We start from the raw sequence: 19,108 nt of genomic DNA on the forward strand, positions 1-19,108 counted from the left end.
TCCTTTTGTTAGATTTACTTCTAAATATTTTATGCTTTTGGTGATATTGTAAATAGAAGTTTTGGAAATTTAATTTTCTAATTGCTGGTGGCATGCAAGAATGCAATTAATATTGCATATTAACCTTGAACTCTGCACCTTGCAAATTAATTTATTAGTTATAGTAATTATTTTGTAGAATTCCAATCCTAGGCTTGTTGATATTGCTCTAAATGTCTAGAAACCTTTGTCCATTTTTTTCCCCCAATCTTTTTTTTTTGTTCTTCAGTTTACATTCTGCTGTTGAGCCCATTCAATGAATTATGTGTGGGTGTGTGTAAACTGTTTAAGAGACAAGGCCTACACATTTATTTCTTCTTGGACACATGCACTGTGTGACCCCAGTGGCTGGTGATCTTGGTTTGTTTGCCTGGAACACAAAGACCCCAGAAGTGGTGCAGCCCTCTGGTGGGCTTGAATTTTCACTTCAGATCTTCAGGGAACTTATTGTCCAGACCATTGGCCACAATGACCTGGCTGTATTTTGCATTCTTCATGTCCTTCTGTCTGTTTAGGAACCAGCCTGGGATCTTGTACTGGGGTGGATTCTGCGTAATGGCGACCACACATGTTCCACCTCCTCCTCTGGGAGGTCTCCTACCCTCTTGGTGAGGTCGATGTCTGCTTTCTTCAACACTTCCGAGCATATCTTCACCCTCACTCTTAACTGCAGTGAGGGCAAAGGCTATTTTCCAGTGCATGTGGATATTGGTGTTGAGTACTCACAAAATGTGCTGGAACTTCTCAGGGATTACTAGAGACAGGGCCACGGCCCCTGAGGTGGGGAGTCAGTTTCCTATGGAGGACCACCCAGTGAATTAAAAAAATTCAGATACTGTATTTTTCAGTTCTAAACTTTCCAATTTAAATTTTTATTGTAGTTTCTATTTCTCTGCTGAGAATTTTTATCATTTTATTCATTTCCAATGTTTTTTCCTTTGCCTCATGGATCATAACTATAATAGCTTCTTCCTTCCTTCCTTCCTATCCTCACCTGAGGATATTTTTCCATTTGTCTTCAAATAGAGCAGGAGGGAAGGAGAGAGGAAGAATGAGAGAAACATTGATGTGAGAGAGACACAGCAATTGGTTGCCTTCTGAATGACCCCAACTGGGGCTGGGGATGAACCCCAACCGAGGTATGTGCCCTTGGCCGGAATCGAACCTGGGACTTTTTGATTCGCCGGCTAATGCTGTAACCACTGACCCACAATGGCCAGGGCTATAATAGCTCCTTTAAAGTCTTTGCTTGGGCCTGGCCAGTGTGGCTCAGTGGATTGAGTGTCATCTCTTGGACTGAGAGGTATTGGTTTGATTCTCGGTCAGGGCACATGCCTGGGTGCCGGCTCTATCCCCAGTAGGGGGCGGGCAGAAGGCAGCTGATGGAAACAAGTTTCTATTTCTCTCTAAAAAAAAAAAATCAATAAAAGCATGTTTTTAAGGTCATCTTAAGGTTGGCATCTGTCTATTGTTTTCCTCTTGAGAATCGATCATATTTTCTTGCTTCTTTGGTTGTCAAGTGATTTCAGATAGTATCCTGAACATTGTCAATGTAATGTTGTATAGGTTCTGAGTCCTCTCATAATCCCCAGGACAATGTTGATGTTTTTCTTTAGCAGGCAGTCAACCCAGTTGGGTTCTGACCCCAAGTTCTTCTTTTACCTGAGTGGGCAGTGGTGTATATCTCAGTTCAATTGTGTGTCTTAGTAGTGCTGCTTTGGGTCTGTCCTGCACAGGTGCAGTTCAGGGTTAGTCTGAGACGTGTACAGGTGGTTTCTAGCTCATTTAAATTCTCAAAGCCTTCTCTGTGTTGGTTTGAACCTGTACCTTGCATGCTTGGCTCAGATGGTAGATTGAGCCAAGAATTCATGCACAAATTAGGGGACCCCTTTCTCTATTTCTTTCTCGTCTTGTCTGGGATTTCTCTCACTCACTCCACCTCACAGGGTCAAGTTCCTCTGGTTCCTCTGTCTAGAAAGACATATGTATATTGGAAAAAAATTTTTTTTCTTTTTTTTGCATTTATTTTCAGATAGAATGGAAGGGAGACAGAAAAACACCGATGTGAGAGAGACACATGGAGTGGTTGCCACCCACACGACCCCAACCGGGGCCAGGGACAAACTGCAACAGAGGTACGAGCTCTTAGCAGGAACCGAACCTGGGACTCTCTGGTCTGCAGGCCGACACTCTAACTGCTGAGCCAAACTGGCCAGTGCTATATATTGGCATTTTAACTGCCTATAGTAAACAATGCTATGAAACTGGGGCCTGCCCTCAGAATAAAGATGTACAAAGGAGAGAGGGGAAAAAAAAAAGCAAGGAAACTCAGCACTCCTGCCCCCCTCCCCAATTCCATTAGCTTTTTTTTGCTTTTGCAATTTTTAAGTAGTTTGTTTTCCCCATGTTTTTGTCAGAGTTATAGTTGTAATCAGTAGGAGGGATAGGCTATAGTGGGCTCACACTGCTATGGCAGAACCCAAATCCACACTCATTTATTTTTAACATGGAGAGAATTCAAAGACCCAGCAGAGTCTTGCAGGAGAGCCAATCATGGGCTTCCCCCAACTCCCCACCCTCCGCTGAAAAACACAGGCTTTCTGTGTTCTGCTTTCAAAATCTCGTGCAATAGTAAGAGTCATTATAAGCAATGAAATCCTTTATCAATGTTGAAGAGGGAGTGTTTAAAATTGGCACAATTTTATTTTACTTTTTTCTAGGTGCAAACCTTTAATTTGGAGGGTAGAGGGGAGCTGTATAATTATTCCTATATACTTCTTTCTTTTGGGGTGAAGAAAAAAATAACATTCTCTACACAGAGGTGTATTGCTTCAAAGGTGGCCTAAAAGTGCCTTTTGTTTCCTTGGGAGTTATTTAGTTAGTTTCAGACCTGTCACTTTTAATTATTTACCTGATCATCATATCTCTGATTATAATATAAATACAGTATATAATTACACTTTTGAAAATGGGTATTTACTCCTTGGCCCACAGTGGTTTTTTGGAACTGCTACAACCTATCTGTTAAACATAAGGAGTAGCAGCATGGAGCCCAGAGCTGACTCAGAGAATTATTTTAATTTGAGAGCCATTGCCCAGGTAAATAACAGCTGCTTTGGAATCATTATAGCTGAAGCGGTCAATGAATAATTTACCTTTATTCATCTGTTTAACAGATGATGAATGTTTCAGGGTTACCAAAATATAAAAAATGTCAAATATCACTAGTTCAGCTAGCTGTTTGTTATATTTTAAAGGGAATGCTATCAACAGATACAAGGACGTGGAGTGGCAGCCTGGAGACTTTCATTGGGAGATTGTGATTAATGGTGGGTGACATGAAAATATGAGAATATGAATTTGGTTTTGGTAAACAACCCTAAAATCTATTTATTTATCCAAATCTTATGCAAAATGTGTTCAGCCTTTGAACTGGCGAACTCGGACAGGGAAACTTGCAAGACCAACTTTCCCCATGCAGAGTTTCTTTTTGAATTTATATTCCTTACTTAAGAAGAGGCTATTCCCACATTTCTGGCTCTCTACTGGGTTCTGGCATTTCATTCTGAACCCTGTATGTAGTCAGCATCAGGAAGTTGCACAGGTCTATTTTTAATTGAAGGGGAGCTATTTTTAAAAATTGAAAAATAATACTTTATTGTTACAAATAGTATATGTGTATTCTAGAAAGTAAAAATACAAATAAGCAAAAAATAAAATTATAAAAACACTGTTTTTTTCATTATCCAGAGATGATTTCTGCAACCCTTCATTGTGTGTGGTTCCAGACCTCCTCCCACTTACGCATACATGTATTTTTGTTCCTAGATGAGATCACACCTTACTTACTGTTTTGCCACTTGATTTTTAAAGTTAAGGATCTTCACCTTTCCATGTATTTTCATCTAACCTAATACCCAATCCACATTCACATTTCCCCAACTGTTTAGAGGAACTTAAAAAACATTTATTTTTTACATTAAATTCAAAATCAATCCTTGACTGCTAAGGATGGTATTCTAAATTTTTGCCTGAATTGATCTGATTCAGAGAATTCATGGGAGGTCTTTGGCAAGCCTAATGGTCGATATTGATAATCATGTGGTCAATCTGTCAAATAGATTAGTGATCTTATCATACCTGTAGAGTTACCAAAACCAAAGGTGAACTTGTGCTCTGGGGAATTCAGGGAATGAAAAAAGATATAATGCGAGGAATGTAACAACATTTGTATTACTGTATATAATGTGTGAATAAGGTTTACCATGGGAACAAGTTAGAACCTTTGGAAAGGACCACACTTAGTTGCTAATCTTTAAGTGTGTATCCCATAAATTAGTTTTTTGAGTTTTGTCCCCTAAATGACATCCCATGTCAGGAAAGAGTTATATTTATTCCGAAATAGCTAAAACTAGTCCAACAAAGGAACATTCTCTTTCTGGAATTGCATCATTTGATATTTGGAGAAAAGAATGTAGGAGACTAAAATATGGCTTGTGGCCTAAAACCCACATATTTTATTTTTAAGACACAAATCTCTGGAAGAGCAGCACTATAACATTTAGATAAATGTGCCTAATTCTCTTTTTGTCTTTACCCAAGTTTTTAAATATAAAAGTTATTTAAAACCTACACTTTAAATAAAATGTAACAAATACAGAAAAAATGGCAAATTACTATTATTTTACCTCTTTTTTAAAAAAATCCTCACCCAAGGATATTTTTCCATTTATCTTCAGATAGTGTGGGAGGGAGGGAGAGAGAGAGAGAAAGAGAAACATGATGTGAGAGAGACACAGCGATTGGTTGCCTCCCTCGTGACCCCGACCAGGGCCGGGGACCGAACTGCAACTGAGGTATGTGCCCTTGACCGGAATCGAACCTGCAACTCATTGGTCCATGGGCAGCAGCTCTAATCATCGAGCCAAATCAGCGAGGGCTATCTTTTTAATTAAACAATTATTAACATTTTAATGTGGTTCCTCCAAGTATTTTTTCTATGCCAGAGTTGCTATCATTTACGTGTATACATACATACACATATATACTTACATATAAGTACATACCATACATATGTATATGTAAGTATATATATATACATTTACATATAAATATGCTATGAACTTTTATATATATACATATACACACACACACACACGCACACACACACACATAAGTATATACCACATGTACTCTTTGTACATAAACCTGTGTACTTGGCAATAGTCAAGTACTTTTTTCTGATTACTATAATCTTTCTTTTTTTTTTTTTTGATCCTTACCCGAGGACATTTTTGCATTTAGCTTCAGATAGAGTGGGAGGGAGAGAGGGAGGAAGAGAGAGAGAGAGAAACATCGATGTGAGAGAGACACATCAACTGGTTGCCACCCACATGACCCCAACCGGGCCAGGGACAAACTGCAACCCAGGTATGTGCCCTTAGTGGGAACAAACCAGGTCTCTCTGATCCGTGGGCTGATGCTTTAACTGCTGAGCCAAGATGGCCAGGGCTGTAGTCTTTCTTTTTTTAAAAATATTTTTCTTTATTGATTTTTAGAGAGAGAGATAGAAAACATTGACGTGAGAGAGAAACATCGATTGGCTGCCTTCTGCACGCCCCGCACTGGGGATTAGCCCACAACCCGGCCATGTGCCCTGACTGGGAATTAAACCAGTGGCCTCTGGGTGCATGGGTTGACGCTCAACCACTGTGCCACACCGGCGGGGCACTATAGTCTTTCTAATCAACATTTTGTAGTGGTTACATAATATTTTATTATGATATTCAATAATTTATTTAGCCATTCCTCTCATGATGGAAATTTATCTTGTTTCTATTCAGGACCCAGTGTCTCCTGGCTCCCCACCAACTGGGCCTGAGGTGCTCTGTGGAGGGTTCTTCTGGCCCTTTCCCACCCGTCTTCAGGGCATGTCTCCAGGAGCTCCATTTTAGAATGTTCCCTCAAGGAGGCTGATCTCAGGGGTCAAGCTTCATTCTGGCTCTTGCTTTGCGCTACCCTGATGTGCCTGACATTTTGAACCAGTCCTTCTTGTAAGTCCGCCTTGCCAGGAAGTTGGACTTAAGTTCTCGGTTCTTCTCTGCCTCTTCCCAACCCTGTCTGCATCCTCCCATCTGGTCTTGCAGTTTATAAATCTCAGCTTGGGCCGGAGTGCTAGGCCTCAGCTCACTATGGGAGGAAAGTCACAGCGGCAGGGAAAGGTCACTAAGTCTTCAGTTTGTGTCTATTCTAAATGACTCTGGGGCCAGCATTTTTTTCATAAAATTTCCCCTCATACTTAGGATTATTTTCTTAGGATAGAATCCCAGAAATGGAATTACTGAATTAAAGATTATGAATACTTAAAAACTGTTAATATTTATGGTCAACTGAATATAGCTAATATTTATTAACCATTTCTGAGACATTATCTCATTCAATTCTCACAATAGTCTTATCCATACCCCCATTACCGATAAGGAAGCGGAGGCAGAGGGGTGTGGATAACACAACAGCGCGTTATTTTGAGCTGACCTCAAGGCAGCATCGTTGCTTGCTATAATTTAAGACAACCATAGGCTTTGTTCATGTGTTTACCTACTTTTGGGAGAGGAAGGGGGTGCATGGTAACAGGAAAAGTTGGTTAAATATTTTATTTCTTTTAAAAAGCAGTTGTGATTCTCCGACTCATCAACACAAACTCAGCTTTAAACCAAAAGATAAGCGCGAGGGCTCGTGGTTAACGTGCTCAGCGCATCCTGGATGCAGGGCACTGTGTTAGGAGCTGTGTTTGCTGAGCTAGAAGGTGGGCTCCCCTGGAGGAGAGGAGGGGACTCTACCTACTTTGCTCACCACTGTATTTCCAGAGCCAGAACAGCGCTTGGCACACAGTGGCGCTCAGGAAGTATTTGTAGAATAAATAATAATATGGTCACTGTTTTTGCCCATTAGGGTTAGGTTCATCCGTGAGTGACAGAAACCCCCAGATAACAATGGCTTAAACTTGATGGAACTTTACTTCTTACGTAAGATACATCTAGAAAAAAGCAGTCCAGGCTGTCAGGGAAGATTTGTAATATCATCAGGGCCCTGTTTACCGGTGTCTTATTGTTCTGTATTCCTTGGCATGTGACATTTACTTAGGGTCCCAGCTGACTGCTTGAGCTCCATCCATCCTTCATTTCCGAGGAAAAGGAGAAAAGGAGAGCATGCTCCCCCTCTGTAAAGGCACGTCCTGCAAGGTGCACAGAGTCCTTTCGCTTATGTCACCTTGGCAGTTACTCGGTCACACTGCCAATTTTAGTGGCCAGGAGGCTAGAAAATGTGTACTTCGTTATAGGTGGCTGTGTGTCCCAGGTACAATCAGGAGCTCTATTACTATGGAAGAAGAAAAGAATGTGTTTAGGGGACAACTGGCAGAACCTCTTGGTAGAGAACTTAAATCTTCTCAGGAGGTGAAGCTATGCACACATTAAAAATTTTAAAAACCACATAAACCTTTTATATTATTGAAACCAAACAAGTCATAGAGATGCTATGAAGCACAGAGAGAGTGACTGAAAGGTCACTGTTAAGCCGGCATGAGAGTTGAGGGTGGGCCTGGACACGCGGTGGGTAGTGGGAGAACTGGAGGTAGTCCCAGGGCAGCAGATGTTTGGTATTAGAGAGAGGTGGCAGACATACAAAAAAATTCATGATAGTTAGAAATACCTCTCTACTTTTGATCATCAAGTAAAGGTCATAGTAACAGTTTCAAAATCTATATATATATATAATACACATACATATATACACACACACACACGTGTGTGTGTGTATATATATTTATATTTTAAAGGGTACTTTTACTTCCTTTAAAAAAATCTTTAAAGCCCTGTTACTTGGACTTGCCCTGCTAAGCCTCCTGCAGTTCTCCTGTGTTTAAGCAGTGGTTCTCCAAGGCCTCCTTCTTCTTCATAAGGCTCTTCCGTACCTTTGCGGGCACAGAGTGCTTGAGGGACTCTTGGGCCCCGGAGACTCACTCCAGAGTTAGGGACCTGATCATCCCTGTTCAGCAACTGCTGTCTCATAAATCCCCAGCAGAACAGGAGCAAGCCGTCACTCCACACAGAGGCTGAATTTCTTTCTCTTATTATTTAAAAAATTACACATATAGTACACATTCATCAAATAATTAGACATCAAGGGGGAGGAGGCGACAAGGAAAAGTAACCTGTAATTCCACTCTGCAGAGATGATCTCAGTCCATATTATTATTTTTTAAAGTACTGTAAACTTTTATTAGTAGCCCTCAAAATAATCAGATCTTTTCATTGAATAATTTTACTTCCAGAAATCTATCCTGAGGAAATGATCTAATATTTCTAGAATAATTATACATAACATTTACTCCTTTTGTGATCTTAAAAAATGTTTTTATTATTCTATTACTGTTAACACAATATTAAATTAGTTTCAGGTGTACAACATAGTGATTAAATATATATATATAACACACACAAATAAATGAACAAACAAATGAGAAACAAATTCATAGCCACAGAGAACAAACTGATGGTTGCCAGATGAGAGGGGGGTTAGGGGAATGGGTGAAGAAGGTGAAGGGACTAAGAAATACAAATAGCTAGTTATAATAACAGTCATATAGTAAAGCATAGGGAATGTAATCAATAATGTTGTAATAACTATGTATGGTGCCTGGTGGGTACTGGACTTATCAGGGTGATCATAGTTTATATATATAAATATATATTTTTATTGATTTTTTTAGATAGATAGAAACATCGATTTGACACAGAAATATCAATCGGCCGCCTCCTGCATGCCCCCCAGTGGGGATCGAGTCCACAACTGGGGCATATGTCCTGACCGGGATTCGAACCAGAACCTCTTAGTTCATGGGATGATGCTCAAGCCACTGAGCCACGCTGGCCTGGCAATAGTTAATATTTTGATGTAAGCCCTTGCAGACTTTTTAATGCCTTTAAAAAATATATTCACATAAACATTTATTAAAATGCACTGTTAAATCAATGTTTTATAATCTGCATTTTCAATTTAATGATGTAGTGACAACTCTTTTGGTCAGTAAATAGAACCGTACCATCATTTCAAATGGCTGCACAATATTTTATTAAGAGGCTGTGGAAGGATCAATTTTCAGTGACATGAAATATGTCTGTCTGCAATGCTTCTTTTTATCAGGAGTTTAGGGGAACTGCTAACTCACAGGAGCTGAGTAGGAGCAGAAGGCTTGAAGGGAGGTCACCAGAAAAGGTTAGTTACACAGTTGCCTGAGGCTTAGAGACTGAATCTAATACCTGGACAACTGGTTGCTCCCAGAGGAGACGGTCTGGGGAGGAGGCTTTCTGGGGAGGTGGCTGTCAGTGGAGTCAGTATAGCTCGTAGCCTGGGGCTTCCCCAGGAAGTGGCCTAGAGCCCAGGTGAGGGCCTCTTTGGAGACAGATGGCTCTGGAGAAGTCACCTCAGGCCAGCTGGTGCTCTGTAAACAGCCCTCATCTGCCAGAGTTTTGCCTTTTCTCCAGTTGGTTTTAGAGAGAAAGAGCTCTGTGAAATTGGGTGTCATTTTATTATTTCTTTAGCTGCTACCTAATTCCTCGGTTACCTCACCCCCGCCTGCCATCCCCCAGTTGCTCACATTCTGCTTCCAATATCTGATGTACATTGAAAGCAATTACTTCATGAGATAGGTATGAACAGTGCTTAAGTCTTTCCACTCAGGAGCCTTTAGAAATAAAACTCAGATTAGGTAACAGCTAGGGCAGGATAATCGAGGGCATTTTTAAACAGTGACATAATGACTTTTCTCAGTTATTCCCTATTGTTTGAAGGGGACCATTATCTCTCTGTGAAACCACATCTGGCATGGAATCTGAAGCGAATTACTGAAATACTGGTCCTTACCTCCAAATGGTAAGAGCCCACCTGCCTCCCTCTAATGGGCTTTGCACCATCAGGGCCCTGCATGGATGCCCAGCGCTTGCAGGCTGCCTGATGCTCTGCATAAGGTACATGCCTTACAATGTGAGAACTGCACCTGAGATAGAGGCTGCTCCACAAGAATAAACTTGTTATTTCTCAAGGATAAATGACCTGGGGATCCCTGGCTTTTAAGTGTTATACATTTTTATGACATTATGAAGGAAATGGGAGCTACAGTAAGCCACTTAGTATTATATTTCCATTTTCTGGATAATAGATTAGATGTACTTTCCCAACACATGTGAGTAGACTACAGAGGGGAGACTAGAAATAGAATAAGATACAAAATATTTACAACAGAAGTGCTCAAGAAAGTCAAGTTAGCTCTCCTCTGCTATGACCAATTATTAAAAGAGAAGGTAAATGCTCAGGAGCAGTGTTAATGATTGATGGGGAGATACATGAAAATAAAATCTGATTCAGTTCCTAGAGGAGCCTAAAATGGGAATTTGGAAAAGCTAAAGGTAGCCAGAATAGTGGGGACTCAGACTAGATATTAAGCAGTAAACTGGGAAAATAAATGAAGATAAGAGCAGAGAAATTCAGGAGGGATTAATAAAGCAGAAATGTGAACCTGTGTTGGGGGCAGGAGTAGGAAAGAAAGAAAAGAAGGAAAACAAAGAATAAAAGGAAGGGAGGAAGGAAAATGATTGAAGATACAACCTTTATATAGTGTTAAAATAAAAATATTTCAAATGTTATAAAATGGTTTTAGCTAGAAGAACAGGAGTCTCTGGTCTCTGTTCCTCTCTGTGTCTCTGCTGGGTCTGTTAGGCATAGCTTTAATCAGCACTCAGAGCATAGCTGGAATGCAGTATCCAGGCCTGGACTCTGCATCCAGGAGTTTGAGTAGGAGTCACAACTTCTGCCTATTAAGAAGGATCTTTTTTACCTTTTTTTGAGAAGGGAAAAGTGAACAGAATAGTGAGAAAGATCCCTCCTGTTTCTAGGGGACAATCTGTTTAAGATACGTTGCCTGGAAGTTATTCTTCCTGTCAATAGTCACAGAGTTAAAATAAGTAGCTTTTTAAAGGAAAACTTAAATCAGAGACTAGAGGCATCTTGTGATTTGACAGTCAAAGCCATTGCCATTGGGCTATTTGTCCACAGGGTTGATGCCAGAGAAACCAAATACCCTGAGAAACATGAAGAAACAGAGCTGGAGAACCATAAAACACTTTGCTGAAGGTCACACGGCTAAACACTGGCATAGCAAATTCCATCATAGTTTAGATTTTGCTAAGGAATTCATTGACTCTGGAGCAAGTCAGGGAATGATTGGCAGCAGTCAAGCGAACAGGATGTGTTTGGGCTACACATTTAGGTATACTTTACATTCTCCTCAGCCTCTGATTTCACACCCGTGAAATGATGGCGTTGGAATACGTGGTTGTGACCCTAGTAAAGACTGAGGAGGAGGCTAGCTATATGCAGTTGGGGTGAGTTGCATGTTATCTAGATAATAATGAATCAGTCATCTAAGGAGATCTAGCAGGCAGTACTGAATCGGCAGGAGTCAGGAAGCTTAAGTGCTGTTGAGTCAAAGATGGAAGGTGGGATATTTAGGACACAGTCCCCAGACAGGGTCAAATGGCCAGTGCGTTGGTATTTTGCTGTTAAGACCTTTCTGCCTTGTTCCGTACCAGAGCCTTGTTAGTCTTAAAGCAGCTATGGTTGGGAGCAACTGCTAAAGAGAGATGTTGAGTTTGTGAGAAAAAGTCTGTAAGTATCAGAAAACAGTGGAGCAGATGAAGGGAACTTATGAGATGGGGTGTCTTGGGACCTTGGGACCTTGGGAACAGATCAGAGGCAAAGACTGAAAGCCTGTCGGGACTTATCGTCTCTGGTCTCTGTTCCTCTCTGTGTCTCTGCTGGGTCTGTTGGGCATCGCTTTAATCAGCACTCAGAGCATAGCTGGAATGCAGTATCCAGGCCTGGACTCTGCATCCTGAGGGGGCACATGGAGACTCTTCAATGATTAAAGAGTTAAAAACAAAAAAAACAAAAAACGCCTGAGAGGCGATGCAAAAGGAAAGGGATAGTTCATCAAGAAAAAGTCCGCTATTGGGCATAATACAGTCTTCAGTTTATGACAGATTATTAGTGTAAGATGGTGACCGACTATTCTTTGTCTTCAGTAAGGATGAACCAAGAAGGGACAGGCTTGAACCCCTACAGAAAGGGTTCAGGCTGGATGAAAGGTAGGAGGCGATGGCAGGGGAGCTGCAGGCCTCCTGAGGCCTCCAGGAGCAAGCTGAGAGCTCTCCTGTAGCTGCTTTGACAAACCGGCGATTCTTCTCTCTCCGGAATGGTGTTTGCTCTATCTTGAGGCAGGGTGATGACCTGGAAGGGCATGTCAGCCTCCTTGATTTGGGGAACAGATATTTGGCTGGGTCATAGAAGCTCTTAGTTTTTCTTGTTTTTTTTTTTTTTTCCTGGAAAATCAGTGCCTGAAGGGACTTTTGGGGCTCTTTGTTATTTTCTCATGCTTACAACAATATTGTGCCATGAAATAATTTCCACCTTCTGTTCATTAGTCTCAAGTTTCAGTGTCCAGCTTACAAAGTGCATTTATGTTAGATTTGAGGGTTTGGAACATGTTGCTGGTTACTTAGAAAACGAGTAAATAATGTGATTAAGTGATATGATGGCCAAGCTGCCTTTTGCTTTCAAAGCATCCAGTAACAATTCATGTATTTTCAATCCCATGATTTGATTTTTGAAGTAAAAATAACTTATATTTCCTCCAAAAGAAAAATATTCAATTTTTCCTCCTCTTAATGGCTTTAAACTCAACATTTACCTCATTCAGGTACACATGACTAGTATTGAAAGCTGTGAGCTCATAGCATGAAGGGGGAGTAACATTTTGTAATGAAAACCTCAAAAGCCAAGTCGAAATTTCGGCTGTCTTATGTGTTAAATGAAAACCTTCAGGTGACAACAAAAAGTCAAGCAAAACTTTTATCTAGTATTTTGGGGGGAGGGGGGATGGCTTCTGATGTTTCCCAGCTGAATGCACTATGGCAGAAAAATTATAATGAAAGAGTGGGAGTGGTGTTATGGGTTGGTTAGTGCTAGAAAGTCATTAGAATACAACTCATCCTCACATTAAAAAAATGTTTTTATTGATTTTTTAGAGAGAGAGAAGGGAGAGAGATAGAAACATCAATGTGGGAGAGAAGCATCCAGCAGCTGCCTCCTACACGCCCCCTACTAGGGATCGAGCCTGCAACCCCGGCATGTGCCCTAACCAGGAATCTAACCAGGACCTCTCAGTCCATGGGATAATCCATGATCAAAACACTGGGTTCACCCTCACATTTTGATTCCTCTCTCTGGTGCATTCATCTCTCAACTGCCTGTCCCTCTGTAGGGCAGGTGGTTTTGTCTCTGACAGGCTGGAAGTAGTTTCAGTGGTGAACAGGAGTCTTCTAATAAAAGGAAGCTGCCACAGAAACAAGACCTGTGAATAGCAATGAACGATGTCTCTCTATCTGATCATTACACATGCAATTTCGACATGAATCGACTGTTTGGCTTTTAGATGGATGCCAGCGTCAATAAACCTAGAATGCCTTCTCCCACGTCCTGCTGACCTCCCACTGTCATAGTCCCTGGTGGCAGACATTCCATCTCGGCCTCCCATTAGTACTGTCCCAATTGTTATGCTTAGTATGGCTTTGCTTTATTTTTCTGTATTAGGTTTGGGTGAGATGACAAAGACTTGGGTTCACAGGTGTGCTTCCACAGCACCCATCACTCAGGTGAGAGGTATCTTGGTAAAGAGGGTGCTTCCTGAAAGGGTGGGGGGAGAATTAAACGCAGCCTGTGCTGCTGCGACGGGCTTGTGTGGTCCAGGAGGAATGACTGGGTGCAGCGGGAATGGAGGGCGGAGAAGTGGCTTCCCTCTGAGGTGGGGCAGGCAAGGCGAGGCCAGAGAAAACGTTAAGGGCGCAGCAAGGCCTGCAGGAGTGGAATCCAGACATTCTTTTTCTGGATGAACCACCGATATGGGTGTTGGAGGCTTTGCTTCTGCTGGAGCAATGTCCCACCCTACAGGCCTTCACCCCAGCTTTTCCTGAAGTCCTTTTAGAAATGTTGGCGCTCTCATTAGACAGAATGTTTCATCCTAATTTTAGATGATCCCTCCCAGGGCATGAGTCTGGAAATCATTAGGTTTTTCTTATGATAACGTTCTTTATTTCCAGTACAATGTTGTTTTAGCAAATAGCCCAAGGCCCAAACTGAATGCCAGGCCTCCTGTGTTTACCCAGCCAGCAGCCCTTGGGTGCAAGGCGAGCCTGAGTTATTTACTCTTCTTTTCCCTGACCATGCTTGGGCTTTGCTTTCAGTTAGACGGGCTTCTCAAAGCTAAGCGGGAGGGTCCCTTTAAAGCAATGCCTGTCTTGGGTAAAGCAACCTGATTGGGTTATGAATCTTTGTGTCGCTGGCCCATATTCAATGAGGGAAAAGCGTACAGCCCATCGAAACAAAGCTGACTCACCACATTACACTTTAGATGGCATTTATTCTCCTACAGCTTAAAAGTAGGAATCTCTAAAATGATTAATCTGCTTCGTAGAGATTTTTTTTTTTTACAACAAATGGAAATGCACATTTTTGTGGTGTTTCTCTTAACAGGGAAAATGGGGCAGCTGTTGAAGTGACAGCACCTTTCCTGAGTCACCTAGGGAGGGTAGACAGGACCCAAGAGCCACCACTGACCTGTGCTGTGCTGCTCATGACCCTTGTCAGGTCTGGGGGCTTTGAGCCCTGCGGACACAGAGTGGAGTAGGAATGGGGGCGGGTGAGTGAAAAATGATGGGCAAAATCCTGAAGTAGATATGCTCAACTTTAATCTCTTCCTGACATCTGTTTTTAGATTTGCTAAAGATAGAGCTTTGAGAGTGAGAACAGTGGAGGAGAGAGAGCATCTTGTTAAAGAGGTGTCGGGGTTGATGGGGTCAGATGTACTTGGGGCCCACATGTGGGTGAGTGAGGAGAGCGCCAGCCAGTCCAGGGGCAAAGCAAAATGAGCTGACCAGGGTGACGCGAGTCCTCAGCATATCCACTGACCCCTGCGGTCTGACCTCAGGGGCCAGTTCTCAGCATAGGGTGGCCTCATGTTCCAAGTAGCTGACAGCATGTGCTCCTGACTTGGAGCTGGGGAGAAAGGGTTTGCCAGAGAAGAGCCTGGGAAAGTCTCCACCGCAGGCTTTGGAACGAGCAGAAGAAAGTCCCGTTACCCTGCATGGTGAGAGCTCGGAATCATGAGGGAGACTTCTGTTTGGGAGTCATGACCTTTCCTGTCACATCTCCACATTCTGGACGACTGTGGGAGAGGAGGTTTGTGTGACAGGCTCACCTTTCAGCACGGCTCAATCAGACCACTTAGATTGCTGAAGGGAAGAGGCAGGGGAGAGAAGAGAGCTGCCCCCACTTCCTAAACACCCTCACACCCATCAGGACCAGGTTACAGAGGTCACCAGGCAAGTGGTAACATCCTGATGATAAGGTGGAACGCCTTTCCCCTAATCCCATCCGAGTATGGCTGGTGTTTTCACTGGTTACTAAAGAAGGGATATTTATCTCATGTGGGCCATTGTCCGTACACACGCATCCCAGCCCCCACTCCAGCCCCGAGGCAATGACACCCCCTGGCACTTAGACTCCGGCATCCACTGTGAGGAACTCTTGATTTTTAATTATGCAGGAAACCACTTTCCCTCTCTTCTCTTTTAAAAATGATAAATGACTTTGGAGAAGCATGTCTTTTCAGAATTGTTTAGAAGATTTGGAGGTAGAAATATGATGGATTGGGTTTGAATTCGCTTAGCTCTGACTAAGATAAATCATCACTGAAATTATAAGGTTGCATATTTTCACCATCAAGCCCATTTCATTTTTGAAACTAGCTATTCTCTGTAGGCTTTTTGTCAGCAACAGGAAAAGAATGGGATAATAATAATCAGATCAGAGGAATACCATTAAAAGCACGAAGGCAGCCCATCTGCTTGGTTGAAATATTTGCTTAGGCTGCTGGCCTCTTGCTCCCTGTCTCGTCGCTTGGCCCACAGTAGGAAGAGTGAGAAAATGCTTGGTCCCTGGGGCCACCATCATAATGAAACATCCACATACTGGTCATAGCAAGTACCATGATGTTCCAACAATAAATTGAAAGTGACCTCTGTTTACATTATTTGAAAAATACATTTCAAATTAATTTTTATAGTACCCAAGTAAAAACAATGGTTTGTTCTGGGAAAAATTTTCCCGAAGATTATAGATCTGTAATTACTGATATGCATGGGCCACTTCTGAAATAATGCATAATAACCTGGAAACTTCAGCTGCTTCTGTAAAGGGGAACCGGATGATTGAGGAAGTAGGCAATTATTTAATAAGTGGAAAACTACCCATTACAATATTACCTATTAAAATGAAAAAAAATTTTAATTCCTTTTAAATATTTTCCTTCATTGAAAAGTCAACACCATGCTGGCTGGTGTGCTTTTTGTGGGTGATGGAGTCATTCCTCTGCCCTGCCTTGTGTTGAAGACAGATACAAAGACAGGCTCAGACATAGCAAAGAATAACAGAAAGCACAATCTAGCAAAATAAGTATTCCACCACACACCACACCTCCCTGGAAGGTGTGTGATTGCACTGGGCTAGGGAATGCTAATTGTGTTAATTTAAACACGAATTGAAAGGAGCAACCATCTTTTACTATTTATCTTATAAATGTGTTATCTGTTTTGAGTGGGACATTTAGGAGTGCTGATAAGTAAAAGTTACTCATGACCTAACTACTCAAAGATCATTGTTTTCAACCTCAAAATATATTTGCATATATCTGTCTAGGTCCTTTTCTGTATATCTGTTTCTATATATGACCAAGTCTGTGAGTATTTGTGATAGTGCCAACTAGATTCCCTCTAAGGCCCAGGCACATAACATAAATGTGTGAAATCATATAGATGTAATAAATTAGAGAAGGATGAGGGTTATGCTAAATTGGAGAGTTTATAGTTAGCCTGAAGATACTTAAAGTTTAATAATGTGTGGCTAACTATAACAATCTATAGGTTGGATTTGCCAGTTTATTTTACTGGAGGTAACCAAGGTTATTTTCTTCTGTATCCTTTCAGTTATGTGTGTGTGTGTGTGTGTGTGTGTGTGTGTGTCTTATGTATGAGCACAAACACATGAATCCATCTTCCCTTCCCCTTTTTTGTTAAGCAAGTGATAGGATGTCAGTTGCAATATTCACTCTAGACACAATTGACCCTTTTGGCTGACAGTTTGTTGCCCTGTCTGTGTTATCACTTGTAACCTCTCTTCTGATTATTTTATAGGTTCTTTTTGGTCATCTTCCCAAGACCAAAACAAGAGTGTAGATGCTCTTCCCTACTACAGTTATTTGCTTTTCCTTTTCAGTGAAAAAAATCTCTTCACTTTATTTTATAAATATTTTTCCTTTATTGATTTTAGAGAGAGAGGAAGTGAGAGGGAGAGAGATAGAGACATTGATGAGAGAGAACATCGATTGGCCGCCTCCTGCACAACCCCCACTGGGGATCAGGCCTACAACCTAGGCATGTGCCCTGACTGGGAATTGAACTGGTGACCTCTTGGTGCATGGGTCAACGCTCAATCAGTGAGCTATACCAGCCTGGCAAAAATTTCTTTACTTTAAACCTTCTGTAATTCCTTGCCCTTCACGTTAAACCTTAACTTCTATCCAGTTCCTTTTACTTTCTTTCCCTTGCCTTGTTAGTATTTTCATCACCTATCAGTTATGATTATCTTCAGATTCTATTAGCATTTTCTTATGCATGCTGCAAGAATCATAAGAGATGTTAATAGGACTAAGCCTGAGCTCCACCCTTGGGTCACCCTATTAGATTCAACCACCTCCAAATTGAATACGGTAACATCCATCATTGTAAATTCTAAATGTCCTTGCCAACAGCTTTTAGCTGTAAGGAGCTGCTTTCAATATCTACCATCTGCTACCAACCCTCATCTAACCATGTAACAAATTTAATGAAGAATCTTGTTCAACTAATAAGATGATTAGGCATGATTCTGTTGACAGTGCACACATTGGCAGCTTTTCTTGAGAGCTTTTAAAAAAAATTGCTTGGCTGCAGGTAATTTGTGTAAAGTAGCACTTTCTTCCAAAGTGCTTACAGTGAACAAAGTGAAGTGAAAAGAACCAAGTTCTAATCCTGCTTTGATTGATGTACAATCGTGGTAGGCATTTAACCAAAAAGCCTTGATTTCCTCATGAACAAGACAGCATTAGTAATATCCATTCCAGTTATGTCACAGGGTTATTGTAATAAAGTTACTAAGCAAATGCAAAAGCAACCTTATTAAATGCCCCGTGAATCGCTTATTTTTCACTTCGGGGCTTCTCAGCAATCAATTGCGAAAATAGGGCAGCAGCAGTATTGCTATTTAAACATCGCAATTTCCGCACAACCTCTCTACTTCCTTCAGCCTCTCCCCTCCTATTCCCGATTCAGCGGGTGACTTTGACTCTGACTTTCAGAGGCTCTAAGACGAAGGTTTCCTGTGTGTCTCTTCTCTGCCACCAAAATCTTCACTTTCAGTCTTTCCTTCATTGCAGCATTGAAAATAGTAGGCTCACACAGACAATAGTGTGGTAAGGGGGGGAGGGGCGTGGAGGGAGCGGAGTAGAAGGGGTCAATGGGGGAAACAAGGGGGGACATTTGTAATACTTTCAACAATAAAGATTTTTAAAAAATAGTAGGTTCAGCTTTTCATCCTGGTGTACCTCCCACCCAATGACCTGCATTTTCTCTCACCTCCTCCCTGACTTTGCCCCATCTTTCTAAGGCATAATTTCTTTCCTCTAGTTTCTCCTCCTCCAATGTGCTCATGTCACTTTTTCTAAAATCTTTCCCTTAGGGCAGCAAGTCCCTCAAGGCTATACCACTCATCCCATCTTCCTCCTCCTCACCACGAAATATCTGTCCCTTCCTAGTCACTTCCCACTTTAGCTTTAGCTTCTGATGGCCCCTCTTCCCTGACA

At 41.6% G+C, this 19,108-nt stretch overlaps 1 pseudogene; it reads right to left on the reverse strand.

Moving 5' to 3' along the window:
• Positions 1 to 347: 347 nt before the first annotated feature.
• Positions 348 to 19,108, reverse strand: part of LOC118623442 — a 44,267-nt pseudogene continuing 25,506 nt past the window's right edge.

Source organism: Molossus molossus, unplaced genomic scaffold, assembly GCF_014108415.1.
Source record: "Molossus molossus isolate mMolMol1 unplaced genomic scaffold, mMolMol1.p scaffold_m16_p_1, whole genome shotgun sequence".
NCBI classification, from domain to species: domain Eukaryota; kingdom Metazoa; phylum Chordata; class Mammalia; order Chiroptera; family Molossidae; genus Molossus; species Molossus molossus.